General features: G+C 44.6%; 2 protein-coding genes across 14 annotated transcripts in view; one reads left to right on the forward strand and one right to left on the reverse strand.

Moving 5' to 3' along the window:
• SETDB2 (SET domain bifurcated histone lysine methyltransferase 2) overlaps positions 1 to 1457 on the reverse strand; it is a 1645210-nt gene extending 1643753 nt beyond the window's left edge. For 3 of the 11 annotated variants that reach the window (XM_069639336.1, XM_069639328.1, XM_069639332.1), the window contains exon 1: positions 1365 to 1395. The gene's annotated coding sequence lies outside the window, so the exon portion shown is untranslated. Of the gene's footprint in view, positions 1 to 1364 lie in introns of all 11 variants that reach the window. The other 8 variants (XM_069639329.1, XM_069639325.1, XM_069639334.1 and 5 more) reach the window with 6 other exon arrangements.
• A 95-nt stretch (positions 1458 to 1552) lies between these two features.
• CAB39L (calcium binding protein 39 like) overlaps positions 1553 to 27225 on the forward strand; it is a 1166132-nt gene continuing 1140459 nt past the window's right edge. The window contains exons 1-3 of one of the 3 annotated variants that reach the window (XM_069640065.1): positions 1553 to 1626; positions 7480 to 7586; positions 7921 to 7999. The gene's annotated coding sequence lies outside the window, so the exon portion shown is untranslated. Of the gene's footprint in view, positions 1627 to 7479; positions 7587 to 7917; positions 8000 to 27225 lie in introns of those variants that run through there. The other 2 variants (XM_069640066.1, XM_069640069.1) reach the window with 2 other exon arrangements.

Below are 27225 nucleotides of genomic sequence, written 5' to 3' on the forward strand. Positions count from 1 at the left end.
TTTTATATCCCGAGGCACCCGTTCCAAATAGGCACAGACACTTTTTTCCCTGTGCTTTGAAAAGTGCACCTCTTTTGAAAATCGGGATTTACTTGTAAATGCCCAGAAACCCCTTTCCACCCTCTGCCTTGCGCAGTTGTGCATTTGGTGGGAAAAGAGCACCCCATGTGCAAAACTCTAATGCGCACATTTAAATGTCCTTTGTGCACGGTTCACCACCTTTTTGGCACAAGTGAAGTGAATGAGCATCCAATCAGTTGCACCAAATACGTTTTGAAAATCGTTGCAAGATGTTTTACCCTACTTATCACTTTTAACGCTGTACGTTCATTTCAGGGAGAATGGTTCGAGGTGTCAAATTAGGAATGGAAAGGCCACACGAGAAGGAAAGGGTGCATGGGTTTTTTTTTTATTGTTTTTGCAGTCATTAACCCCAGATTTGATCATGAGCATATATTATGTTAAATACCATTGGCTCCGGAGCAGATGCTGTGACTGTAATCGTTAGCCTCAGAGTACGTACTGTGCAGAGCAGGTATTGCGTCTGTGGTTATAAGCCCCAGGAGAGGTATTCTGTCACATGTAACGGATTAGTAGGTACTGTGTCTGGAATCGGTATCCCAGATCCGGTACTGTGTCTGTAATTTTTTGCCCAAGGGCAGGTATTGTCAGATGTAGCTGATGGGCAGGTACGACATACTGTATCATAAGGCATTAGCTCCAGAGCAGGTATTGTGTCTGCACTCATTTGCTCCAGCCAGAGGATGTGATGGGCCTTTACCATTAGGCTAGAGAAGATAGTGGGTGTTGTTTCTGTGTCCGCCGCCATTAGACTTAGAACAGACACTGTGCCTGCAGTTATTATCCAAGGAAGGGTCTTACACCCAGAGAAAGTACCCGATCTGTAGCCATTAGACCTGGGGAATAATTACTTTCAGAGTAGGCAGTTGAACTGGAGACAGTACGTCTGCAATCAGCCTGTGCAGGTATTATGATATATGTAGTCACTTAACACCAGAGCAGGGTCTGTGTAGTAGCTGAACAGCAGTTACTGCGTCTGTGAGCATTCCAGAGCCTGAACTGTACCGTAAATGAGCTTTGTAGTAGCGTCTACGATACCAACAACATGCTGCCTGTGTAATTTCAAAACCAGATGTTTAGAAAGTCAAGTACTTACAATGTTTAATTTCAATGGGATAAGTACAATACAACGAATTACAGCTTCAACGTGAATTTCCAGAAGCTGCAAGCAAAAGGGCTCCTCTTACCAATTCAACGACAAAGGGATGAGAACGTCTAAGTTGATGGATGCTAAAAGAAAAGCATTTAAAATTCACTACAACAGCTGGACCGCGTAAACTCACCTGAGGCTGCCTGGAATCAGGACTTGAGCGTTTCGTAAAGGGAAGCTTTCTATTGCTTTCATTATCAATCACATATTTAAAGTCTCTATGAGACCCGACAGCATTGTGTGTTTGTTTAAAAGTTTGGCGACACTTCCTAAAATGCCTTTAAAGCGTCATGACATTTCACGTGTTTCTGTTAAGTCGTCGTGACGTTTTACGTAGGACAACTACGTGCTTAGGAAGAGAATCACGGAGGAAGGAGCTCTCTGTGTACGGGCAGGTATGTATTTTTTTTATTGTGTATTAATAAGGCGCTTATACATATTGGAAGTGTTTCTAAGCGCCAGGTATATTTAAGTGCCGGTGGGTTTGTTTTTCCTATTTTGATTTTGCTTGCAGCAACAGCTGATCTCTGGTGTCTTCTTGGCTGGTAATTATTGCAACGGCATGAAGTTCCCTTGGCATGATTTCTGTAACTTTATTACTGCCTTTAGGAGGTGAGAGTTCTGATTTGAACAATGTAGGGTAATGTGCCTACCTTTACTGCTCAGTGATGCCAGGCAGTGCATTGAGCTTTACTGGCCAGAGTCTGTTTGTACCTCAAGATATCTTTCTTGATCCACCCTTCCCTTCTAGCCCCCCCTATGGCATTGCTTCTGCTTTCTGTCTGTCCGTATAGGACAGAGTTCCTTTATTTCTCTGCGTTGTCTCCCTGACTAGGTGCCTGCATGTTCATGCATATTATGCTAGTATACAGTGAAAATGCAGACTCATATGTACTCTTTTCAGCAAGATAATTGAGTATTTCGCCTTATAGCCATACTGTAGGCAGAGGTTTTCAATCTGTGGGGTGCGTGATCCAGGACTACGAGAAAATACCTTTTCTTTTGCTTCACTTAAATGTGCATGGCGAGCCACTGGCCCCACATGCTCAGTCAGTGCGACATGATGGGGGTGTGGCCACGAAACAAGAAATAAACGCAGCCGGGATGTGCGCTTTCCTGCATTTGCATTGTGTGTCCAGGCTGCATTGTTGCTTCCTGCTGGTGCCGCCAGCGTTGTCTTGCCTGGTAAGGGATTTTGATTTGACAGCCTCCCACACCACAGTTGGAGGGGGTGCTGGGAAATGAGCTTTTCCCGGTCCCTCTGCTTCCCTCTCCCCCTGTGGCCACACAAAGGTGAACGTGTGGGGAGAGGAGGCGAGTAGGGGGGCTGGATCACTGCAATGCTGGTCCCGGCTGCACCTCTCTCCCTCTGTGCCACCATTTGGGGGCCACAGGGGAGACAAGGCGAGCAGGGTCGGAAGCATGCATTGACGGTGTTGTATGATATCCGGCACCCCCCGGTGGATGGCTGGGCTCCAGAAATCTGCCTTGGGGAGCTGGATATAATACAACACTGCCCTCCCCTGCTTTGTCTGCCTCGTCACCCTTCTGGTCCATTGGACTGCTCTGGCTGGGTCCGAGATCCGACATCAGATGCCTGGCTGAATCTGGTTCTGACCTGCCTCAGCCATGACCTGGCTTTACCAAGCCCCCAGTTTCGCTGAGGGAAGCTGGGGGCTCAGTGACCTAATCTTTGCAGTGTTCCTTTTCCCCACCTGTCACTTGCGCATTTCCTGGCTCTATTTGCTCATCCAGTTTGTTTCCTTCTGTCCTGAAAGGGATGCCACAGGAATTAATGGGCCATGAACATCACTGTGACATGGAGGGGGTCACTGTTGAAAGCAGTCATTCTACATGCTGGACAAATTATTGTTGTTCAAATGTGCATTCTACACGTTCATGGGGGGGGGAAAAGTAATTTCCAAACTCAAACGCTGCTGATAAGTTGCGTTCACCAGTTTTCTTTGAGATGTTATTCATTATTATTATAATACATTTTTATTTTGTTGGCGCACCACACCAATATGCTTTGTGTTTTATTACTGGTTATATTTATAAAGATGTTATGTTTATCAAATGCTTCCGTAGTGCTTACAGCATTTATTAGGAAATTAGACTGAGTTCTTGGGTGCCAACTTTTGGTTTTTACTACAGAGGCAGAAATTCACCAACCCATCCCATGGGAACACATTTTATAGCACTTAAGTAATGCGAAAAGTCATAACTAGTTTTACATATATTTTTTTTTTTGTGTGGTCAAAGTCAACCTATATCAATACACATAATTATATTTTGCATATTTAACATTTCAGCAATAGTCTGTCAGCCTGCTGAGCTACCCCGGTAGCCATCTACTATACAGCGAGTCTATGCATCCATTGATGTACTAAAATCACTGCCTTATCAACAGTACTTTGGGTGCACCACTGCCATAGAAGTGATCTAAAGTGGAATTCATGTATACCTTCCTGCTGTGGGTGCCCAGCCTTCACCTGCATGGGGCACCATATGTTGCAGAGAAGCCAGGGTCCCTCGTGTCTGGCATGGCAGCCGCAGCAGAGTCTGCTGCTACTTCAGCGCTGTCACCGAGCTGCAGTAAAAGCGAAATGGCTATTACTCTGTTGCCGAAAGTTAGCTCTGTGGGTTAAGCACTACCGTGTCAGATTCTATGTAAGATATGTAGATGAAATATACCTTCAAGGGCTCCTGGCAATTCCCTGATCCGTCAAGGTAGGTGAAATGATAATCAACACAAATGATTGATCAGGGTGTCTCGAATATATGAAAAAACTCCAGTGACTAGAGAATTTAGTAAATTGTACTCATGGATAAGTTACAAAAGCAATTGGACATAACATAATGAGGTTGTCGTAATCATAAATAATAGTATACATTTAACATTACATAACAAAATGTTATCATACTCTTAAACAATGGTATAAGTTTGAGGTCCACCGGACAGAACAAAATGTATAATATTGTAAATCAGCAAAACGGATGCACAGAACTTTTTACATAACAAATTGTACGGAAAAAATGGGTCCCCTTTAATCTATTGGGAGCTGAATGTTATTTCATTTGCTGATTCAAACAGCTATATTAACAGTATGAACATTCAACGCTGTGTATGAGAGTTGCCGTCAGTGTGTTTCGGCCACTTTTAGCAGATGTGAAATGCTTAAGGTTTGGCGGCCTTCATCAGGGTGAGCGAAAGATGGATGGAGATTCAATAAATGATGGTTCCTGGGTATATCTGTGGAATAATTAAAGAATGGTGTGGTATGTAAGTCACATGGTCTATATTTGGGTGTATTATAGATGGTTTTGAAATCTATTATTGCTCTATTTAGTAAAAAGACCCGATAAGGGTTTACCATGCATTTTTTATTGGGCATGGTGTAGAAAGAAACCCGCTATCGCTTGTTTACAGAGGGTCCTTCAAGGCTGGATAGGTGGTTCAAGATGCTGCCTTGGAGATAAGTCTGTCACAAAAAAAGTATACAGATGAAAAGACATTGGTGAAATGGTCACCTAGTCTGGTATGAATAAAAGTGGACCACAATAACGTGTTGGTTATGGAAAACAGGCGGGGGGCTTGTGGTCAGTTTCCATGATGCACGGGCGTGAGATGGATATCTGTGCATGCCAGAGGTAGGTGCTCACACTGTGAGGTGCTGGATGTAACTGCCATATAGGGCGCTGTCGGAGTGGCAAGGACTTACAGTTGTGGCAGCAGAATACGAGGGTGCATTCGAAAAACCGTGCAAAATGCCTTGTGACACGCTTCCGTTGCTGTGGATCGCCTGGGCGTGATGAATCAAGTGCAGAAATATAGGCTTGAATCAGACAACATGGTACATGCGTGTATATGCATGAGACATGTCTGGTGTAAACTGTGTGAAAAGACGTTGTTCGATCAACTATATGCCTCCTAGGCATGGGTCTGTTTAGTGCAACATGCCGGATGAACCGCTAAATGGACGGATACGTGGGGGTCTGTGATGGTGGCTAGGTCCTCGCCGAAGATCTAGGTTACATCTTTATTACCTTGATAGTGAATCTTCAGTGAGATCTATCGGCACAAGCTGTACTCCCTGTGGATGCCCACGTATGACTGAGGAGGCGCTTCGAGGTCAGTGTGTATATGGGAGGAATTGGTTGTCATGGTGACGACGTGCCGCCCTGTCGAATGGCGCAAACCCGGGCGGCCATCTGGTTTGTAGGCTGACAAGTAAAAGTACGGTTTCTCTTGACCTTATGAAGGCTGCCCAACCTTAAGCATTTCACATGTGCTCAAAGTGTCAAACACACCCGTGTCGACGACTCTCATACACAGTGTTGAATGTTCCTATATTACTATAGCTGTTTGACTCAGCCAATGAAATAACATTTGGCTCCCAATAGATGAAAGGGGACCCGTTTTTTTCTGTACAATATGTTTAAAGTTCTGTTTTGCTTTTCTACATTTACATTTTTTTTGCTGATATACAATATTATACATTTTGTTCTGTCCTGTGAAGACATCAAACTTTTTGTTTAAGACTATGTGATGACCATGTGTTATGCAATGTCAAACACATACTTTTATTTATGATTATGACTACCTCTTTTTATGTTAAATCCAATTGCTTTTGCAACTTATCCGTGAGTAGAATTTACGAAATTCTCTACAGTCACAAGTGTTTTCATATATTTGGGACGCCCTGATCATTTATGTTGATTATCATATATGTAGAAGAATGATTGGAAGGGTAAAATAACAGTACAATGTTCATTCATCCCCTGGTTTTTCATTTTATTTATTTTTTGCCATCATTTATTTGCTGGAAAAACGACTAATATCGGGAGGGGGGCCTATAAGGGGTAGGGTGGGGTGGTTTGGTTTATAGCGATAAATAATGGGGGAGGTGGGTTTGGGGGGTGTCTTGATATGGGCAAAATCTTCCTCGGGGCCAGCCCTTTGAGAGCAAAAATACCCAATTCAGCCCAAAATACAGGTTCTATTGTGCTGAGCAGTGATCTCATGCTAGTGACAAATGACACCCTCAAAGTTTTAGCATATTTATTCTAAGCAGTGAATTTCATATACATTTTGGATTCAAGTTAAAGAAATATAGAGAAACATAGAGAAACACAGTCTTACGTCCCTTTAATCAGCACTGGGAGACCTGGCTTTTCATAAGATAGCTGTAAAACAAGCCCCGCTCATAGAAAAACAATGCTGGAGGACACCGTGAGAGCCAATTCCGGGCACCTGTTTCTGCACGAATCAAGTCCACAGGACGATCTCCCCTCGAGTCATGTGTGCATGGATATTTTATAATCTCTTGCTGTCAGTCACCATGACGCACAGTTCCAGAACTTTCCCTGTGCAACTGGCTCATGGAAAAAACCCAACTCTCTCTGAGAGGCACCCTGCTCGCTCCTACCCCTCCCTGGTTCCCATCTGCGCTGGCTGAGGAATGTCTTATCAGTACCTTCCCAGAGAAAAGGAAGATTAGCTTGGAGCCAGGGCTACCGTTAGTGAGGCTGAATATTCTAAGGGAAGCAGGGATGTATTAACCCCATCTGCAAGCTCTAAAAGGCATGCACTCATAGCTTAGTGTTTATAGCGCTTAAGACTGGCTATCTAAGCGCTATATAGGTGCCATGATGTTCCAAACACTCCAAAAATACCTATTAGCTACATAGCTGGGGCCCTCCCTGCCTGTCTATCAACAATGCTTAATGTGACCTATTTCATACTAGGCCTGCATATCCCTTGTAGCTCACTACTGCATAATGGAAGTGCTACAACAGACTACTGTCAGCATTTTTAGCACATACTTTGAATACACTATTGGCTTTCAGCGGCTAATTTGATTGGCAAGGTTGCAATTTCGTGTATCACTACAGGGGGAACCACAAATAAATTCAGCAAAAAGTGCTGCGAAAAAAAAAACGGTCGAAGAATGGACATATCAAGAACAATATAACATGCTTTTGATGCTCTTTCTCTCGCTCTATCATTTTTTGTCTCTGTGACTAAGTAGGAGTCACGTTTTCAGGTATGTGCTCTGACTGTTCTCTCTGCTAGCTCGGATGGACTGGCCTATAGGGAACTTTGAAGATTTCCCAGTAGGGCCCTGCACACTAAGTCCCTTTTGTGTGCGGGGGAAGATGTGCGCTGACTGTAGTGTGCGAATATTGGTACTGTCAATCTGGTACGTCTAATATTTTTTTTTTATTGTACTCTTTTTCAATTGCAGGAACACACATTGGCTCTTATTGGCTCTATCCCCATCTGGACTGCAAGTCCCAGCAGCAGTGGCACCATTAAAAAAAATCTTGACATCTGTAGTAGAAATTGCCGACGGTAAGAATGTCTTTTTTTTTTAAAACTACTGTATTTTGCTGTGGGTGATAATGGGGCAATTTTAAAGGTATAGTTAGGAGTCACAATCAGGGATTTCAAACCTATTTTTGAGGCTGTTCCTTTCTCTTGTCCAGTTTGGGGCGGTACTGCAAGTTCACGTCTCATGTGGGAGTTGTATTTACAGTGCACTGTGTACTCTCTCCTGGTTTCTCAGTGTTAGGTCCTGATTACTAGCTGATGCCTTATACCCAAGAGCTGGTTTTCTCATCTGATCTTAATTTTGAAGTTTCAGGTAGACCCATGCATCCTTGACTGACTGTTTTCATTTCAGCAGCATCTCTCCAAGCGTCGGTGTGTCAACCTAACCACCTGTGACCCATCCAGTGAAGCACTTGACCCAGTCACGCAGGCAGGTAAGGATTTCTTTTCCCGATGTACCATTGGTTGAGTAGAAGTGCTGAAGGTTTATATCGGCAATGTGCATCCAGGTGTGGTTTTCGCTGCCAATCTGTGGCCTAGTCCAGGATCACACTTAAAAAAAGAAATTCGATCTAGAACTTCACGATCTGAACAGGGGGGTCTTCTCAGACTTGTATCAATGTGGTGTTTTTTTTAACCCAACCAGTATTTCTGACCCATTTTTGCATAGTGTTTTCCCCAAGTTGTTCAAATGGTTCCTCTGAGTCTTTGCATGTGGTGTTTGCCATTTCAAATCTTTTGAGGCGTTTTTAATTTTTGAAAACTTGAAATGGTTTTTAAAAACTAACGTGACATCCACTAAAGTAGGGGTTTGCAATGTTTTCACAGATTCAGGCTCCTTTTTATATGGATTGTTGGTATGAAATGTAAATATCTTTTTCACTGTACTGATGGGGAGGCGGGGGAAAGGTCGATTTTTAGAAAGACCGCTCCATCATATTTGTCAAACCCCCTGCCCCACACAAGTGCACGCAGGGGCTGATGGATGCTGTGAGCCCCAGCGTAGTCGCTGGAGGAGGCAGAGGTGCGTTTTGGATTGTATGTATGTTTGTGGGTGTGTGGGGAGGATGCATGTGTTGTTGCGTGATGGGGTGGTGGGTGGGGTGGGGAAATTGGGCGTTTGGGGGGGTTAAACACCCCCCACACAATTAAAGAGTGAATGAGTGGGTGGGGAAAGAGCACAAAAGACCCGGGATTTCTTTGTACGGCAGCTGCAAGGCATCCAAAAGCAAAAAGACAGTTACAATTGTGGCCTCAGTACCTGCAAATGCTTTGGAAGCTTTGTACCACGTTATCTGGCCAATAACAAAAAGCCTTTTACAGATGCTGAGAAAGTAATCTGCCAACAATTCTCGCTGTCAACCGGGTAATGCTTGGTGATAGTAAAGCAGAGAGTATCCCTGTGTCTGACACCACAATTTCCTGCTGCATCACTGACCTGTCCTTTTGGTATCGCGGTTGAAACGGTCAGTTTGCCCTACAGTTGGATGAGGCCAGCGACATTTCAAAAGAAGCCCATCTGAGGTACTGCCATGGAAATAAATATTGGAGGGTTAATTATGTAAACCAATTCAGTGCAGAGCAACTGCATCTGTAGTCTTTGACATTGTTAACTACTTCCTAATGTTCCACTGCCTAAAGTGGGAGGCGTGTGTTGGTATTTGCATGCATGGTGCTCCTTCAATGTGTGGTGCTAGAGCTGGGTTAAAAAGCAAAATGGTTGGCAGTAGCTCCACGTATATTGTGGACACACTGCGTGATACACCGGGAAGCTTTGCCTGTGCGCAATTTGGGGAATGGACTCTCGGTCCGACTTCTGTTGGAAAGATTGTACATTTTTTTTAAGATGCACCCCACAAGAGCCCTTCTGTTTGCCACATTATGTGCAGAAATGGGAGCTGAACATAATGCTTTGTTGTTTCACACAGGTCCGGTGGCCCTCCAGGGGAAAGGTTTTAAATTGCATTTAGGAACTCGGGAACAAAGGACACTTTCTCCTGGGATTAGACCAGATGAAAGAAGAGCCTCTGTGTGATTCACACTGGCTTGTACTGTTAGATTTCTATGGCAACATCTTTGAAAAGCTACATTTTCTAAACCTCTCCCTGCAAGGCACAGAAACCACATTATTGGCGATGAGCGCAATAATATCAGCATCCGAGAATAAGCTGGAGCTTTGGAGGAGGAGGAGAGTTGATGTCTGCATTCCGATGCGTTTCCATTATTAGCAGATGCTCTTGAGGAGACAGAGTATGATCTCTCATGTGTTGCTGAAATAATAGGAAACCATCTCGGAACCAGTCTCCAAGTACTTTCCAGAGGACATTTGTAACATCAATGACTGAGTGGTTATGCCTTCCCTAGTAGATGTAGGGGCCCACCTCCCAATACACCTCCAGCAGGAGCTAATGGCGCTTCAAAGTGACTGACTACTGGGGAGCCAATTCAAATAATTGTCTTTAGGTGGATCTTCGGCAAAATACAGTTTCCAACTTTATCCAAATGTGCATTCTATGTACTGTTACCTTTCAGCACCTCGTACCTTTGCATGATTGGATTCTCAGCACTTGCAGCCCTAAAGACTAAATATCGGTCAAAGCTGGAAGAAATGGCTATTGCAAAAATTGAACCCAATACTGACTGGCTGGCTGCTGAAAGACATGCCCACCCTTCACACTAGTTCTCCGTTATGCCACTCTCCAACTTGCAAGGTACTGCATTGATAGCAAGGGACTGCATTGATAGTAATCTCAAAGTTGTACTTAACACATTGTTATATTTCAAACGTTACTGTAGGAAATGAATATCCAACACTACTTTTAGTCAAGTCCTGTGTAACAAACAATTCTGAATGCTGTGTTTACAAATATTTTCCCTCTAATCTAATTTTGAGTTATTGCAAGCAATGATTTTGAAAGAATTTGGTGTTTGGCACCCACACCTTCATTTGGGGCACAGTCTACACAAGCGGGCGGTAACTGTTTGCAAACGATAAAAATTTTGGAGTCCAAATGTATAGGGGGGGCCCAAGACAGATACATTTTTCTTAGTGGTGTGTTGGGTCGAAAAGTTTGGAAACCACTGTTGTAGAGTGACTATCTTGTTATCAAGAAAACATATATTTTTAAAATAAAGGCAAAAAACGTAATTGCTATCTTGCTTGCACCACTATATGTTAGCATCTATTTTGATTGCTAGTTTGGAAGAGCTCTTGGCCCCTAGGGGGCAGTTCACTTGTGGGCTTGAACGGCAGAAACGTAATGTACTAAACAAACCTTTGCAAAACCCCTAGTTTCTTTTTTTACTTTTTAAGTTGTCCATTATCCACGTGCTTGCGGTGTCCTTTTGTGTGACGTTGCTATGTGTACAGTATGGTGCATATAGAACTCGTAACAAAATCATTCCAGTGGTTTACTGTGAAGGAAAGAGTTACTCGGACCCAGCGATACCCATGATTTGACTTGGTTGTCTGCTTAAGAGCATTTAATGTGTCTATTGTATATATCAATTGTTGCCCAGATAGATGCCTGCTGGTACAGATGCCCGCTGGCATAGATTTCCCTTGTGGGATTGTTGATGTGTGGCATGTGGGAAGCATGTGTGACTTTTGCAGCATCTTAATATATAGCTTATTTCTGAAGCAAGGTGCCAAAGTGCCAAGTGGGAACGTTTTGTTTGGCTGGCTAAGTTTTGAAGTTTGTGGAAAACTGTTTGAGCTGCTGTGTGGTACAGGGTGTGCTGCACACACCGCTAGGTGTAGTCTCATCTTGGGGATTCCTGCCTTCCTGCTTCTGGTGGCACAGGGCGCTTTGGGCTTTACTTTACAAAAGCTCAAAATTCGATTTGTTGTTCTGATTCTGTGGACAGAGAATGGTTGCAGATATTGGCCATCCAAGCTCTCATTAAAGGGGAGAGAGAAAAAGGCCCATTTAACCACCAGTGGACAGATGCTCGCCCCCGCCCCCATCTGTTTTTCTTAAAAATGCTTGCGACCTGATCATTGCTTTCACTTAAGCCATTGAACACCGGCCAACTAAAAAAAAAAAAAAGAGTGGGATCCATTAATTGTCCTGCAACTGAATTTGCATTAAAGGAGAGTCTCAACCCCCATTTCCCCTCGTTGAAGCTGGGGAATATTGTTTACAGTATGAAACAGTTTGAGATTTGTGAAAAGTGTACAGGACAGATACTCTGTTGTTCAGTTCAATTACAACGCACCCATAAAGAGATTCTGTAAAGCTGCCCCCATAAAAAGTGAACTGTCTGTCATTCAAACACTGTCATTTTGTATTGCAATGCTTTTTGAATATTATTTTTTCACTGCTGGAATTTACGGATGCTATACCTGTGAGGCTGAGCTGTTGTGTTGCTTTTATGCCATTTTATTTTAAAGAACCCATAGAGTGCTTGTTTACCTCAGTTTTCCATTGTCTTTTCAGTTCAAAGTAGGGCTAGTTGTGCCCGCCTTTGGGCGCGGGGGACGGTGATCTAATTCCCTTAATGACTCGTGCTCTCCTCCATCTACGTTAATGTTCAACACTTGGGGAAATCGCTACTGGCAAAAGATACTTTGTCCTATTTGGCACTTCTGTTTTGTGCGATCGCAAGAGGTTTCTCCTCACGGCCCGGGGTTTGGATTTGATATGACATTTCAAACGTGCCTATACATAAGTGTTTCAAGGTGCGACGAGGCAAGGGAGGGGGACCAGAGGGAAGATGGACAAACAGTGATAAATAGAATAAATAAAACGATTAGTGTGGCCAGCTTGGGGCAAGTGCAGGGGTATTTGCCGACATCTTGGGCAAGGGGAGACAGCAGTTCCTTCATTTTATTTTTTCCCTTTGTCTCGTCTGGGCTTTACCAGTACTCCAATCCTGTAACGATAACCAATCCGGCTCTGGGAGACCATTTGATAATCAAATTGGTACTACATATTCCATTTGCCCGTTTCTCTGAAGAAACGGCTTTAACTTTGATTGAACCTGACCGCCAATATCTATCTGTAAGATGGAACATCACAGTCTGCAATAAGCTTTTAAAATACATTGAATTGGATAGCGAAATTATAACCAGGATAGGCTCAGGGGGACCAAGTCTGATGGATATTGAAACTAGGAATGCTACCAGAATCCAAATTCCCTTGAAAAGACTGGCAAATGAAGGAATTATGCAAGTCCAATCATATGTTAGCCATGTCCATTCTTTCAATATGCATTTAGCCGTTCTTAAAACAGAAAAAATTCATTTGTTAGGCATATATTAAGAAATAACTTCCACTTGGAAGAACTGCTGGAACAAATAAGAAAGATTAAACAAACCTATAAAAACAAAATTACATGGATGAGAAAAGAACTGCACTATGAGGACAACCAAAAAAGATACACCATCTTCTGAACATGATTCCAGGCAAGTGTGGTCAATATTGCGCACCTTGACTGCCGGTACTGCCAATGTGACTTAATCTGTAATCACTGTGGACGTTTGGGTGTCGCGTATAAAGGCTAAATATCAACTACCAGATCGTTTTGCCTCGCTCAAAGGTGGTTAACCCAAGCTGCAAGCAGGTATGCAATCTATGTGGTTGATCATTGATATTGTCGAAGCTATAGGGAAATTAAAGCACTCAAGGGCTCCAGGGCCTGATGGCCTGCCAGCATGTGTATACAAATCCAATCCCCAATTCTGGGCCCATATTCTAAACATTTGCTTTGATGTAATTCACCACACTGGTATAGTTCCACACTCCTGGCGCTCAGCTCATATCATTCCCATTTATAAAAAGGGTCCCCCCAGATTCTCCCTCCTATTATCGTCCAATAGCACTTACAGATGCATCTTCGAAAATATTTTCTTTATTACTGCTTCATCAGTTGCAAATGCACATTGACCAACAGGCACTATCGTCACCTTGCCAGGTGGGTTTCTGGAAACAAATTGGTTGTCCTCTGAACGCCACCCTCCTATCCCACCTCCAGGCCCAAACTTCGAAATAAAAAACCGGGCCTGTATACATGGTCAGTTTAGATCTAAATGCGGCGTTCCATAGTGTGATTCGAGAGATTCTTTGGGTAAAAATGGTAACAATGGGTATCCCAGTATATTTGGTAGCCCTTATTGCGCTACTCCATCATAACACTAACTACCGCGTTAGCCTGAATCGCGAACGTGCACTTACTAACCCCATTCCTACTGAAATGGGAGTAAAACAGGGGTGTAATATGGCGGCAGTATTATTTAATTTATACCTTCTGGGTTTAGATGACCGTTGGCAAAATGTTGGGATTTTCCAAGCAAAACTTGGTTCCATTAAACTGGATTGGATGGGATTTGCGGATGATCTTCTGTTCTTCGACAGAACCCCGCTCGGTCTGCAAAAAAAAAACTAGATCTATTTGCAGAATTCGCTTATGAACACAACCTAATTCCTAATCCATCCAAATCTTATATACTAACTTTTGCTGATGGAAAACGGAAACCCTATCGATTTGCTTGGTCACTTAACAGGATTAACATTGTGTATGCGCCTATAATTCGCTATTTAGGCTATCCACTTACAGATTCCTATTCATTGAAAATGTGGAAGAAATGTTTACATCAAAAGGTTAAAATCCTGTCTTCACAGATGAAAATCATATTCCGCAAACATTGCATGCAGAACCCCATATTATTATATACATTGGATATTTGTAGCTTTGAGATCGACGACTTCCTTGATTCCCCCCCCCCCCCCCCCCTACAGGGGAAACTATGAAAAAATGTATTAGGCTTAGCACTCTCTATTCCCAATGCAGTGATATGCCTTGAGCTAAATTTGCTACCCCTTTCAGTCAAACGTAACTTGAGAAACATAAATAATTACATAAAAATGCTTGACCCGCCCAAACATACCTTATATGTAGAGCTTAATAAAATCCTTGGCGATTCCAGCATTCAATCTTTGAATAAACTAATTTCAAAACTTCAGATAATTCTTAATGCGATCAACGAAACCCCAGAATCCATGAGCATGTGTTTACCCAGTCAAAAGAAAAAATGTCAAAGATACCATTGGTGCAGTATGTTACATCTGATGGGGACCTATTCCTCTTTCTATGAATATAACCTTTTTCGAAGGAAATGGCGTGATAGACCCAACTACTTAATTCAATTCCCTTCTGCAATCGCAAGAAAAACGTACCTTCGATTTAGATGAAATCAATTTTCAACTTATTCGAGAACTAAGTATTGGTATAGTTACCATGGGCTCAGGAATATGTCGCTTCTGTGTGTCGGATGAGGAGAGCGAAAACCTGAAACATTTGGTGATTTATTGTAATTCTTTTGAAGAACCCGGACTCCAATATTTGATTGCTACCTATTGAATAAATCTATTATTGGGGAGTCCTTATGGAAGCAATACATGGAAGGATCTAGTCAACGACTTACCTAGAAATTGATTGACTTACTTGAAATTATTGAGGCAAAACTGTGTGAGGAACTGCTGACTGTATAATTAGGCACTGAGTAAAAAAAAAGGCTATACAGGTAATGAAATGATTTACTTGTATCAAGTAATATATAATCTTGCTTTTTTCCCTGCTCTGGAGCTTAGACCGACAGGCCATATAGGTATCAAACTTATAATAACAAAGGGAAAACTATAATTTTTAACACCGTTTGTTGACCTTATTCTCTGCTTCAGTTTATCAGTTTTTTTTTATATGTTAGATATGTATTAATATTTTTAATATCTGTAATGTTTCTTGAATGCTTTTCAGGTACGTGTTAGTGGTTTGTTACATTTTCTTTTTCTTTTTTTCTTTCCTTCAATTGACAAATGTATTGTATGAAAAATAGATTTTGTAAAGGTCTTTACTTTAATAAACCAAAAACAATAAAAAAGAAATAAGTGCAGACATCAAGTATCAAGAGCTGGTGGGGGCTCTAGGGATACAGAAACAGCCCCCAAGTGTAGGGGTTGCCCGGGAGGCAGTTCATGTGTGCAGATGGTGGGGGAGGGGACCTGGGCCCGAGAATAGAGGGTAGCCAGGTGACCAGTGCACTTTCCATCAGGAGTTCAGCAGGGGAGAGGAGGAGAAAAAGTAGAAGCAAAGAGGAAGGTCTTGAGGTGCTTCCGGAACCAGAGATGGTTCTCCTCAGGTTGCAGGGAGGCGGTTCCAGAGGGTGGCCCCAGCCGCCATCTACCACCAACTCGTTGCTTGGTGAAGCGACTGACCCTGAGGGATTTGGAGGCGGATGAGCGAAGAGCTCGAGACGGAAGATATTTAGGAGGAGAGGGTTGAAGGTATTGAGGCCCCAGTCCCCAGAAGACCTTGTGGACAATGCAGAGGGTTTTGAGTTGAATCCTCGCAGCCACTGTTAGCCAGTGCAGAGATTTCAGTCCTGGAGAGATACGATGCCTGGGATTGAGGCCAAGGACAAGTCTCGCAGTCATGTTCAGGATGAGTTGCTATGGGGGGAAGAGTGTCACTGCAAGACCTTTCTATTTTGCTTCTGCTTTCTCTCCTCCTCTTCCCCTCTTCAGTGTCACGTCAGCATGCGTAAACACTAAAAGAAATGGAAAGTAAGTTCCTCCCTCGATTGCAGGCATTTCTATGTTGTTTTGATCGAGGGAGGTGTTGTTGGAAAGGGGAGTCTCCCCTTTCCAACAACACCTTCCTTGAAGCATTGCTGGGCGCAGACCGAGTGATCCGCGCCCAGCAATGCCACTGGACCACCAGGGATCTGTTTTTGAAGTGGCGGAGTGAGTGGCCATGACCACCACCCTGCCCCCAAAGCATGGGGCAGTACGTTTTGCCCACCCTGGGGGAAGATGGGCACAGTAATGTGCCCATCTGCCCCAAAAGAAGGGACAAAGCAAAAACTTTTTTCTGGTGAGGCTGTGGGGGGCACACTAGACCACCAGGGATCTTTGCAATGGAAAGGGGGGCTCCCCCCCCCAACCCAAATGGATGGGGGGGCATCTCATGTAGCTCTCCCTGGGGGCAGATTGCTAGTGCAATCTGGTAATCTGCCCATAGGAAGGCGTACATTTGTATTTAATGGGGGAGGGTTACTAGACCACCAGGGGGGGAGTGGCCCTCTTTCCACCCACACTGCCCCTCCTGCCCCAAATGGATGGGGCATGTAAGTGCAGATTGCTAGTGCAATCTGCCCCTAGGATGGGGCAAATGTGTTTTTTACTGGTGGGAGGGGGTTTGAGGGTCACTAGACCACCAGGTATGACTTGAAAGGTGTGGTGGTGATCAGAGCGTGATAGTTATGATTTTGTTTTTATTGGGCTGACCACAGATTTTATTGGGCTGACCACAGATAATGAATGTGTTTTTTTTTTTTTTTTTATTCTTTGGTTGGGGCCTATTGTCAGTGGGGTGGATGGGACCTGGGGCTGGAATTTTGGTGGTCTGGGCAGTCTGGGGAGGTATTTATGCCTGGGACACAATTGCAGGGTCAGGTCACAAATTGCCCTCCATGTCAGCAGAACATTGGTGTTTCCCTGGGAGCGGCTGTTTCCCATGTGGAGCGACCATCCCCAAGTGCAGCGGCAGTCCCAGGGAGCCCCAGCAGGGAACAGCTGTAATGCAGCCTAGCCAGAGCCCCAGGCTGGGCTTTGGGGGACGGTTGACCCACATGGAAGATGAGCACCAAAGGCCAGGCATATCACCCGACCATCCTGGAGCTCTGGCTTGCCAGCGTTACAGCTTCTCACTCGGGGAAGGGATGGGGACCCTGCCAGGCCCTCTGGAACCAGCGCTGGGCTTGGGGATTTTCAACACACATGGAAAACAGCCGCCCAAGGTCATGGCCATGACACCCTGCCAGCCTGCAGCTCTGGCTGGGTTGCGTTACAGCTTCTCACTCTGGGAAAGGAAATAGACCCTGCTGAGGCTCCCTGGAACAGCTGCTGGGTTTGTGAACAGTCAACCCACATGAGGGACAGCTGCCCAATGCCAGGGACGGCACCCCGACCCTCATGTAGCTCTGGCTGGCCTGCATTATAGAATTTCCCTCTGGGAACGGATGGGGGACCTTCCTACGACTGCCGCTGCATTTGGGGATGTTCAACCCACATGGGAGACAGCTGCACAAGTCCCGGGACATGCCCCCCACAACCACCACCATCCTGGAGCTCTGGCTGGCCTGTGTTACAGCTTTCCCCCACAAGGGAGCCCCGGCAGTGTGCCAATACCTCCCCTAGTGGAAAAGCTATAACTCGGACCAGCCAGTGCTCCAGGTTGGTCAGGGGGGTGTGGGGGGGGATTTCCCTGGCCTTGGGTGGCTGTCCACCCTGTGGGTCCACCGTCCCCAAATCCTGCAGCATATCAGATTCTTCCCCGGAGGGAAAAGCTGTAACGCAGCCCAGTCAGAGCTCCAGGCTGGGCTGTGGGACATCACTCCCGATCATCCTTGAGCTCTAGCTGGGCTGTGTGCCACTATTTACCTCCGGGAAGGGAGGGGGACCCTACCAGGGCTCCCTGGGGCTGCTGCTGCACCTGGGGATGGCCAACCCACATGGGAGACAGGTGCCCAAGGCCAGGGACATAACCCCCCTATCACCCTAGAGCTCTGACTGGGTTGCGTTACACTTTCTCCCTTTGGGAAAGAACGGGAAGCCTGCAGAGCCTCCTTGGAAGCGCTGCCTTGCTTGGGGACGGTGCAACCACATGAGACGGATGCCCAAGGCCGGGGACATCACCCCTAACCGTCCTGGAGTTCTGGCTGGGCTGTGTTACAGCATTTCCCTTCAGGGAGGTATTGACACACTGCTGGGGCTCCCTGGTGGGGGAAAAGCTGTAACAAGGGCCATGCGGAGCTCCAGGATAGTCGAGGTGATGTCCCGGCCATGGCAGCTTTCTCCCATGTTGGTTCACTGTCTGCAAGCCCCGGCTGCACATCTGGCTGAGTTACGTTACAGCTTTTCACTCCGGGTAGGGATGGGGACCCTGCCGGGGCTCCCTGGGACTGCCGTTGGACTTGTGGATGGTCGACACTTTTTCTTTTCTGCCCTGGTAGGTGCACTCACACATGTGAGGTACCGTTTTCATTGGGACACCTGTGAGAGCGCTGGAAGGTAAGACATATGGTGTTGGCGGTGTGTTTCAGTGGTTTCCTGGTGTCAAATATCTGTTTTTTAAAAAAAAATTTCCCCTACATTTTAGACGTTGCGCTTAAGTCACACCTCTGTGGATTCCCACGGGTGTCTTCTTTTCAGTAATGCCTGGGGTTCCCCGTTTTCCTTGGTGGCTGCGACACCCCAAGCCGAAATATGTGGGTTGTCCACAAAGCCAAATCCAGTCTTCCCCAGGGCACTTGCTGTACCAGTGGTTTGGCCTTTTCCCTTTGCGCCCAGGTAGGTGCACCACCACATGTGAGGTCCTGTTGTCGTCGGGACATCTGTGGAAATTTAGGAAATGTGTTTTTTCTCTTGGTTTTGATAACTTTTTCATACATTTGCTACTGCAGTTCGTTACACAACCCTTTAATTTCCCAAATGTAACCTTCATTTAGTCACTGCTTTAGGCACTGTACGCTTTTGTAAACTGCACAAGTGACCTACCCATCAAAAGCATGTGCTCTTTCAAAGTATGTATGTATGTATGTATGATTGCCATGCCACATCACATTTTTTTTCCATATTTACACATGCTAAGTACATCTGTTTAACTTTAGGCCGTCAGCATAAAAATCCTGTGTACCGTGGCTCCGTTTTTGGCTTGTGGTTGTGCTTGTTTTTCGATATATTTTATTTATAGCGCGCAACGAGGCAAGGGAGGACAAAACAACAATCTTACTAGGCCAGGTGACATTGACATTGAGATTGTGCCTATGCAGGGGAGAGGGAATGTGGAATGTGGAAGGTGGAAGGGAAGGAGGAGAAGTGCGAGACATAGGATCAAGACATAGAAGCAGGAAGTGCGGCCAGCAGGTGCCAGTGCAGGGGTTAAGTGCGGACAACAAGTCTTAGATAAGTGCAGGTAGGGGCGGGGGCTGTAGGGATGCAAATACAGCCCCAAGTGCACGGTTGCCAGGATGCAGTGCAGGTGTGCAACTGGGAGGGCAGGGTCCGGGGTTCAGAGGGTAGCCAGGTAAACTAGAGAGGTAACGGACAGATCAGCAGGGAAGTGGAAGATAGAAGGCAGAAGCAAAGAGGAAAGTCTTGAGCTACTTCAGGAACCGTAGATGGTTCTGCTAAAGTTTCAGAGAGACAGGGAGGCTGTTTGGAGGGAGGTGCTGGTCCAAAGCAAGATATCTGCCACCAACTCGTTGCTTGGAGAAGCGACAGAACTTCAGGGAGTTGGAGGTGGAGGAGCGAAGAGCTGGAGAAGGAAGATATTTTGGTCCCAGGCCCCAGAAGGCCTTGAAACATTAGGCAATCCCCACACATTTTTCTTAACTAAAAGAGTGTGTGGCGTGGGGATGTAGCTGTGCATTGCACTTCTCAATATTCACAGAAGTCATTCTCTTACATATCCAACCAAGTCCAGCACATAATTGTTTTTTCTTTTTTTTCTGTCGTTTTTTCCAATTTTCCTCAAACTATAGGAATCTTAACTATATAGTTGTTGCCTGACATCGCAAATGACCCCTTGCTAAACCTTTTGTCTACTTTTCAGAAATGTATGCCTTTCTCTCTTTCCATTCAGCTTTCCTACCCTCATCTTCTATTGCGTCCACGCATGTCCTATTGGAAAAAAGGGAAAAATCGCCTACCTCTCAACACTGATGATAACCTTCTACAAAAAATGTTTGCCACTCCACCTGTTCTTGAAAGCCTGGGAAATTGTGAATTCAGAACAGCAAACCATTTGTTCCTAGCGCTTACAAGGAAAACCCCACAGGCTTATTTTTACATCATTCTATTGACATTTTCTGAAGAAAAAAAAGACACAATTTGATTTTTGTTTGTTTATTTTGGTCACACCTCCTCTTTCCCCCACCCCCTCCCACAGCAATCGAGGATTCCTTGGTGACGTTATGACCAGCAACATGTGGGAAGGAAAGGGGCCAAATTTGGCCAAGGTATCACGTTACAAGGGATTGAATGGCAACATACTGAAATCACCAAAAAAGGGCTTGGCACTGGGAGCGAAAACCATTGGTAGTTAAGGGGTAATATATACAAATGTAAGTTTCAGGATTACTGCATGTTTAGTTATACTTATGTCACATTCTCTATATAGGTTGATGAGGTTTTTTTATTGCCTCTTCAATGTGGTTTGTTTTTTCCCAACCATTTTACCTCAGCAGTTAATTGAAGATAGTTTGCCTGTAAACTTTATTGAATGCTTGCTAGGGCTACTGATCACTGTCATAAATTTTGAAAATATCTTTTCTGATCATTGTTCATGATGATCTGGGGTGAACCCTTTTGATGGTGATATGTTTTATTTTGTCTCTAATGATGGGACCAGTTCTTTCTTGTTAGATGTTGTGGAGCGTGGCGCCATTTTCTTTTCCGATTTTTCAGCAGCCTTGTTTGTCAGAGGACTGGTGCTGTAGCAGGTCTTTTCTCACCTGGGCATGAAAGGAGTGCTGTTAATTGCTTTGCTATGTATGGGAGGTCACTTTATTCCCTTAAGGCAGTGCTAACCCTGTCCCTGACCATGGAGTAAAAATAAAGTTCCACAGTAGCAATGCTTGGGAGTGGGGAGAGACTTATGACCCTTCTGGGGATAGTGCCTGGCTAATATTAGCAAAGGCCTGCCTGCTAAGGTGTAATATTTACTTTTTGCCCTCCCCCCCCCCACCTGAGTAAAGATCGCTTTTGTCATGGGTTCTGTCCCTGCATACCCTCTTTTTTGGTCCCTATAATTTCCTGTACGTATTGCTGTCTGCAATCTGGGACTCTATATTTAAGAAACTGAAACAGGTGCTTGTCTTTTAACTAACACACACCACAACACCCCAGGTGCAAGAGCTCTGCAGTTAAGAACGTATTGTCTCTCCAGAACACCCACCTCTAATTTTATTAGTAAGCAGATGCAACTAGTTAAAGCCACAATGGGTGAAAGTCTTGGAGGATAAGCACCAAGAGACGTTTCACTCACAAATCGGGACACGGGCAGGAACATTCAAAGCAAGCCCGCTATACATTAATGGTTTTGGGTACAGACAAGGTTCACACATACTTGGAGCATACTAAATGTACTTTTTTTTTGTATTTCTTCTTTTAGGCACTAACTCAAATCATGGCACTCTTTAATGTGCTTTTCTTTGATTCTGACAATTCTGTGTATTTGAAAGGATGGGGAATTTGAGCCTTTGGCAATTCCTGGTGAAGTTAATTGTAAATGGCTATAGAGGATCGTAAGAGAAATACGTGAAGACTAGGATTTCAAGGCAGTAGTGCTTTTTTAGTCAGCAGGTAAGCAATGTATTTTTTGTTTTGTTTGTTGATCTATTTGATGTTTGGAGAGGGGGGTACATCTGACGTCCCTGCACGGAGGCATTACCTTTTTTCACACATACAAATGAGTGCTGCACAATGCCCACCACCTGTTTACAGCATCTCTTTCCTCTAGAGCAACTTTCTAGTATAGATGGTCTACATGATTTCTCTTATGTTATTGGCAAAGCACTATGGGTTGAACGACCTTGGGGACCGTAGTCCAGGTCAGAGTATGTTTGCAGCTAGACTGAGTTGTGGGTAGCTGCATGGGCAGGGTGAGAAAGTGCCAAGCAGCGCAAGAATAAACAAAAATCCAAGGGGACGGCTAGGATTGCACTTAGGTGGAGTCACCCCCGTGTACAGCTAGAGTGAAACGTTGGTTGTATTGATATACATTATGATAGCCACATTTTGACATTTCAACTTTCTTTTTTCATACCCACAGCCAAGAAACGTATTAAGATACAGAAAACATTTGACGAAATAATGAAAACCTATTGTGATGCAGAGGGACTAATTGAGGCTTTAAAAAGAAAGGCAGAGGAGAAAAAAGCAGCTACTGGTGGAATCTGGAAAGCGCTGGAAAACTTAGCGTTGCGTAAACTACAAGAAGAAGATGCAGTTAAAAAATTTGAATTATATTGTAAAAGCTGATGGGTGGAAACATGACTATTCCCAATTGTACTGTTCACGAAAGCTGGAAAACCTCTTCATTCCTCTTTCATTCCTTCCTCGGAGCCTGCCTCTGTTACTTCACATGGACAATTGAAAGACACAGCAGTAAATTGGCGGATCGCTCAGTGTAATGTAGCAGTTCCCAAAGTTAAAGCTGCGTAACCACTACAAAATATTTGACTATAAAGTAATAGTCAGTTGTCTGTCCGACAAAACATTTGTAGCAGATATAATTTGACAAGCTCAACTCTATTACCACGTCTTCTAAACAGTATGACAGGCATGCCTGTTTGGACAGTGAAGTGACACCTACATGTTCCCACACACCTGCTCAATCATTAAGATTACGATATTTAAAAACAATGGAATTGCAACATCCCCACAACCGAGTTTGGTTGCTACGTCGGCCCCTGCTACTAATCGACAATGCAATTTTAGCTCACATGCTTCTCTGTGAAACTGAAGATGCAAGTGCTCTTGAGTGTAGAACTGTATAGTTGATCTGGTAAATTTGTAGGTTGGTGCCAACTTGTAAATGGTACGTGTTTTTGTGCTCTTCATTTCTGTTGGGGGTCAGCTAGTGTTTCTTGGGTGTGGTGAATGGTCCAATTAATTGCTAGCTGCTCATAGTAATATTTGAAGTGATCGGCAGTCTGTCAAGCAGGCAGACCGTTAACGGATTCCGTTTAGGTCACTAAAAGTGTGTATTTTAGTGCAGTGATTTGTAATTGTGGGAGTTTATTGGGGTGTGATGCCATGTTAGCTCGAGGTTAGAACAGAAATGAGTGCGTTTTCAGGTTGGTTCGTGACATTGTGAGGTGGATTTCAAGGCATAAAATAAGCAGGGTCACATGGCAATTTGCTATTTAATTCTGTAGGTTTGCTAATTAAATTGACGTTTGTGTAGCAAATCTTTCTATTTGTTACTGTTCAATGAAAGCACACCTCACACTGCATTCCTCTCTTGCCCTTAGGTCTCTCCCCACTCTTCTGCCCTCTGTTCACTGCAGTCATCTCCTCCACATAAGTGCCACAGGCCTGTGTAGGAGTGCTTGTAAATAATTTTTCTTCAAATAATTGCAAGCCAGAAGTAATTGGGATGACGCTTTCATTAAGCCAACTATATCCTGTCTGACAAAGACCAGTATGTGTTAGCTTTCTTTTTTTTTCTTCTCAAATTGTCTTTATTATTTTCAACAAGTCAACATATATTCAACATTACATTAACTTCGCCCCTGCCCCCCCGGGGACAGATGAGTTTTGCTTCCGGGATTGCATTATGCATTGAAGATGTCTGATATCTTGATGTTGTGTGGGCACCATTGTTCCATAAAGTCTGACTGGAGGTACTCATGAACTCCTCCCCATTCCTTAATGAACCTGTCCCTCGTTCCCTGGATTGTGTGTGTGACTTTTTCCATCGCCATCTGGGCCCAGACTTTTTGAAGCCATGTGTAGATGAGTGGGGTGTCTTTCTTCTTCCAATTGTGGGCTATTGTTGTCCATGCCGCTATGAGGAGACCCATAAAGCTTCTCAATTGTTTTATTAAATCTTCTTGCCCTGTCGTCTCTCATTCCACATAGCCAGACGCCTTCTCCTAGTTGTCCCACCTCTGGAAATATTTTGCCCATTTCTTCCTTAACTCCTTCCCAAAAGGGGACTATTCCCTTGCATGTCCACCATATGTGTTTCCATGTCCCCACCTCTCCACATTCCCTCCAGCAGATGTTTGACGAATTAGGGAACATTGTGTGAAGTCTCTCTGGGGTGTAGTGCCACTGTGTGATGACTTTTGTCCACATTTCTCTTGTTTGTGCTGATCTTGTAATTTTTGGGATCAGAGTCCATAGGTCCTCCCACTGTTTTCTTGTCGGTTCCTCCCCCAGTGTTTTGTTCCATTTAATCATATATGACCACTTAATTTCTTCATCCTGTGTATTAATAAAGGAGTATAGGATCGAGACCCATTTCTTTGCCCCAGAGTTTGTTGTGACATATGTCTCAAATGGGGTAAGAGTTCTCGTGGCTGCCTGCGCTATGTCCGGGGTTTTCAGCCAGTGTTTGAGTTGTTTGTGTCTAAATTTCTCCCGTGTGTTGCGTGCTGAGGGAGGGAGGCATGTTTCGTATGATCTAATTTCGTTGTTGAGGAACATTTCCCCTATTTTTGTTATCCCTACCTCTTCCCAGGATTTGTATGCCCCCTGCTCCATCCCTGGTGGGAATAGCGGGTTCCTACAGATAGGGGTGAATGGGCCTAACGTGGTGGTCATTACGCCCTTTCTTGTTTGTGTGTCCCACGCCTCCATCGTTGTTTTCATTATTTCGCTAATCCCTATATTGGGGTGTCTATGCTCTTTCTGTTTCCAGAGGAGTTCCGCTAATGGGGTTCTAGCCACTGCTCTGTCCTGCGCCGCCCAGATCGGTTGTGGGTCATCTCCTAGCCACTCCCGTAGTACTTTTAACTGTGCCGCTTGGTAGTATTTCTGGAAGTGAGGAAGCGCCAGCCCGCCTTCCCTGATTGGGGTGGACATGACAGCCGTAGCGAGTCTTGGCGTTTTCCCTTTCCACACAAATGTTGTGATTGCCTTTGACAATGTTTTAAAGAATGATCTGGGTACCCCTATCGGGAGGGCCTGGAAATAGTATAGTATTTTTGGAAGGATAGTCATCTTTACCGCTTGGATCCTGCCCCACCAGGAAATGAGGAGGGGAGTCCATCTCTCCAAGTCTCTACGAAGCTTTGTTAGTAGCTGTGGATAGTTATTCCCATATAGTTGATCAACCCTATGTGTAAGCGTTATACCCAAGTATTTAATGCCGCGCTCTGCTATCTTAAGGTTCAGTGACTTGGCCTCTCTCTCTATCTCCCCCCTGTCACCCGCCAGTATTAGGATTTCCGATTTGTTCCTATTAATTTTTAGGCCTGAGATGGCCCCATTCTTCTAGCTCCCTTACCGCTTCCACCAATGTTTGGCCCGGCTCTTCTAATGCTAGCAGCATATCATCCGCATATGCGGTTACCTTGTGCTGTATGCCTGCCATGTCTATCCCTTTAATGTGTGTGGCTTCTCTTAATTTGAGTAGCAGGGGTTCTAGGAAGATAGCGTATAATAGAGGGGAAAGCGGGCATCCCTGTTTTGTTCCGTGGGATATGCAGACCTTTTCAGTAACCTCCCCATTGATTGCCACTCTGCAGGTTGGGTCATTATAGTTTGCTTTTATTCGTGCTATAAAGTTCTCCGCAAATCCCATGAAGTGCAAGGTCTTAAACAGCATGGACCATTCCACCCGGTCAAACGCTTTCTCTGCGTCTACTGCAAGTAGAAGAGCAGGGGTTTGCTTTATGCCAATTTTTTCCATCAAGTGGATGATCCTTCTATGGTTGTCATGGGTTTGTCTTCCCGGGATAAAGCCTGATTGGTCTAGATGTATTAGCTTCGGGAGGAGCGGGGAAAGTCTGGCGGCTAGAATCTTAGTGTAAATTTTTGCGTCATTGTTTATTAGGGATATCGGTCTATATGAGGCCGGGGCCGAGGGGTCTTTCCCTAGCTTGTGAAATACTAGGACCTTCGCTTCGTTCATTGTGGGTGTCACGTTACCACTATCTTTAAATGAGTTTAGGAGTCTGGTAAGGACAGGGATTAGCTGATCCGCATATGTTTTATAAAATGGGGCCGTGAAGGCATCCAGGCCTGGGGCTTTATTTTTTGGGAGGTCATTTATTGCTTTTTTAACTTCCTCTTCTTTAATAGGGTCCTCTAAGGCCTGTCTGTCTGCTTCTGAGATTTGTGGGAGGGTGAGTGTTTTCAGATATGTGTCCTGTGCGTCTGCATCCGGGTGGTCTGTGGAGTAAAGTTTTTGGTAGTATTCTCTGAACACTTCCCCTATGTCTTGTGTGCGCGTGAGGTGTTCTCCTGCCGTGTTTGCAATGCTTTTGATCGTAATTTCTTTTTGTTTTGCACAGAGTTGTCTCGCTAGAAGCCTATCTGCTTTGTTTGCCTTAATATAGTACCTTTGTCTTATGTATACCAGACTCCTTTACGCCCCTTTAGTGCGTAGCATCTCTAGTTGGCCTTGTGTATGCCTCAACGCCCTCTTCAGATCTCTAGAGGGCTGTGCCACAATTTTCCCTTGCAGTTCTGTAATTGATCTTTCCAATTATTTTTCCCACATGTACCTCTGTTTCTCTTTCGTGATTTTCAGAGTCATTATCCTTTCGCGGATCACTGCTTTAAACACCTCTCAGACCGTGCACATAGAAGTTTCCCCAGTGTCATTTTGTGTGAAATATTCTTCTATCATTTCCCTTATTGATTCCCCCGTGACCGGGTCACGGATTATGTCCTCTGGTAGCCTCCACCTCCATAGACCATTCGTTTTCCCCGGGAGTTTCAAATCTAGCCACAAAGGTGCGTGGTCTGAGAGTGCGATTGTCCCCTTTTCGAGCCCCTGGATCTTGCCCATAAGCCCAACTGAGGTCCAGAAGTAGTCGATTCTCGACATGGAGGTATGCACATTCGAGAAGTATGTATATCCCCTTTGCTCCCCCCTTCAGTTCCCTCCACACATCATTCAGGGCTAGTTGGTCCATTTG

The sequence above is a fragment of the Ambystoma mexicanum genome, chromosome 7q (assembly GCF_040938575.1).
Source record: "Ambystoma mexicanum isolate Mex_15411 chromosome 7q, UKY_AmexF1_1, whole genome shotgun sequence".
NCBI lineage: Eukaryota > Metazoa > Chordata > Amphibia > Caudata > Ambystomatidae > Ambystoma > Ambystoma mexicanum.